Source organism: Sinocyclocheilus rhinocerous, unplaced genomic scaffold (genome assembly GCF_001515625.1).
Source record: "Sinocyclocheilus rhinocerous isolate Xijiao unplaced genomic scaffold, SAMN03320098_v1.1 scaffold964, whole genome shotgun sequence".
In the NCBI taxonomy this organism is placed as follows: Eukaryota; Metazoa; Chordata; class Actinopteri; order Cypriniformes; family Cyprinidae; genus Sinocyclocheilus; species Sinocyclocheilus rhinocerous.
The window spans coordinates 1-2,725 of record NW_015655397.1 but is presented as its reverse complement, the minus strand read 5'-3'; the positions used below and the strand labels follow the sequence as shown (position 1 = coordinate 2,725).

The window sequence follows — 2,725 nt, the reverse complement described above, 5'->3', positions numbered from 1 at the left end:
GACAGCTGGACTACATCAAAGAGGAGTCCGACAGCATCAGAGAGGAACTCAGACATGCCTACGAGCTGCGCCCTCAAGGACACGAAGGACACGACGGGAACCAGTCTCACCCCTGCCGAGCAGGACTGGGTCCCCTGTTCCTGAACTGAAACGTGATCAAAAGGGGTAGGGGGCAGTGCTGAAACATTCACCAGCTCCCTCTGAAGAACTCTACCTCACAACAAAGCTAAAAGAACCTGCTCCAGCCAGCCGCAGATCATCGCATGGCTTGGACCTCAAAGACCTCGACAAGCTTGCCAGGAACCTTGGCAAATTCACCCCAAGTGTGCCAGGTAGCCAGGATGTCCAAGCTTATCTGCAAGATATCGATTTTCACCTGGAAATGAGACCCAATGTCACTGACAAAGATAGACTCTATTTGCTCCTAACAACATCCAGCACTGAAGTGCGCAGCTTCCTGTACCGGCAGCCTGCTCACACAAAGACTGATTACCACCTGCTCCGAGAAGCCCTCATTAAAGAATTTGCTGACCCTGAGTCAGAACAAGGACTAGTGGCTGCCCTGGAGACGAAACAAGGTCGTCATGAATCTCCTCAAGCCTACTACAGCCGACTCAGACGAGCATACTTCGGAACTCGCAACGAACCTGACATTGGCTGCCCTGGAGACGAGACAAGGACATCATGAATCTCCTCAAGCCTACTACAGCCGACTCAGAGGAGCATACTTCGGAACTTGTAACGAACCGGACATGGAAGACGATTTGAACTTCAAAACTCTCTTCCTGAGAAACCTTCATCCTGGGGTAAGCCACCATCTTGGTGTCCTTGCATGTCCACGAACAATGAGTGTTTAACAGTTGCGAGACTTGGCGCATAAATCCTACGGAAAACAAAAGATGACCTCAGAAAAGGGCGCCAAATCCACAGCAGTTCTTGACCTTCAACACTCAAAGTCAGGGGCTGGCTCTAGAGGGCGCCCAACATCAAGACCATGCCAAGCCGCCACCCAAAGAGTGGAATGCACCCTCGTCCAACAGAGAACGGGACTCCCACGCTGGTACCCGACCTAAACAGAGGAACAACCGCTGGGATGGACCGCATGGATGACAACACTCACCCGGACGTCACTGGGAGAAGTCATGGGACCAATCCAGACCTCATGAGAATCAATGGGAGAGATCATGGAATCAACCAAGCTCATTTGGAAACTCAAGAGGGAAAAACTCATGGGAATCCAACGGAACCTCCAAGGGAAAATGACAAACACACCCTGGAGCAGTGTTGCCAGATTGGGCGGGTTTGAATTTGATTGTGCGGGTAAAAATTGGCTTGGGCGGCTGGACATAATTTGGTCTGGTTTGGGGTCATTTTGGCGGTTTTCAAACATATAAATTGCATAGGCTAATTGTTTAACAAACAAGCCAAAGTATGCATGTACTGCATCCAATCAGTCATCACAACGTTACTAAACACACACACACAAACACACACACTACAGAGGCGCTGGTGCTAATGTAAACTTCGATAGCCGCACTTATCACGAGGGCTCAGCAGACAGACGTTGATTCATGAGTGACAGGTTTTTAGCGTGATAAGTTATAACGTAGGCTATCTGATTTTGAATGTAGTATGACTGTGTATATTCAAGTAATCCCAATGCCTAAATATAAATTAAAGAGTGGGAGAGTGACTCAACTCTCAAAACGTGAATTATTGTGGAGTAAGATGACACGAAGGCTCTATCACTGCAACTCCGAAATCAGAGCACATTTAATTAATCAAAACCGAAACTAAATAGGCTATGTCGGTTTATACAATCCTGTCTTTTATCTTTTAAACGGTCCAGATCGATAAATCCTTGAAAACTGCTAGACTTGATTAGTTTTGACTGTGCAAAATTCTGTATTATGTTCTACAATATCAACTTAACAAGAGGCTTCCTCTAGTTCTGTGTAAAATTATAGAGCGACACGAAGGTAAGCGCATTATTGTTGTTATTTTTTTTAATTGTAGGATTATAATTCAGTATGTATCAATGAATGACACAGTTTTGACTGTCATGGTGTGTGCATGAACAAGTGTGAAATACCTGCTAATTACGTTGCTTTTTCCTATCACTTATATTGGGCACTTTTGCATTTAAATTGGATTATTCTGACTGCTGACATTGAAAATGATGCATGTGTAGTTTTGAGGGTATCAGTTAATTTCTTGATTGCCGTTTTGACAGTGTCTTCTTGCATGTTTTATTCATGTTCGGTAGCTTAATTCTCTTTAATGTAGGCTATTTGCCCCGATTTGATCCGTTTAAGTTACCTGGGAAATTTATCTAACGTTATATTTATACTTATATTATTTTGTCTTCATTATTTTGTTTTAAGGAGTTAAAAATGGCCCTTATCAACCTTGATTTACATATTCCATCACATTATTTTGACAAAGTTTTGGGCGGTTTTTGGGCGGGTTTTTGTGAGCTTTTGAGCTGGAAATTGTCAATCCAATCTGGCAACACTGCCCTGGAGCAACCAGCCCAAGGAACCGACGGAAAAACTCACAAAGATTCCAAGCTGACTGAGCTCAAACTGAACCCACAAAAGAACAAAAGACATCACCGTGTTTCGACTCACAAGAACTGATCAAGATGATGATGAAAGAGTTCTTCCAACTCAAGGAGGAAGATCAGAAGTGGGAAAAGAAAGACAAACCAGATTCAGCCTGACTA

The 2,725-nt window shown here is 44.2% G+C and overlaps 1 pseudogene; it reads left to right on the top strand.

The window, feature by feature from the left end:
* LOC107718061 (uncharacterized) overlaps positions 1–2,722 on the top strand; it is a 2,947-nt pseudogene extending 225 nt beyond the window's left edge.
* Positions 2,723–2,725: the final 3 nt, after the last annotated feature.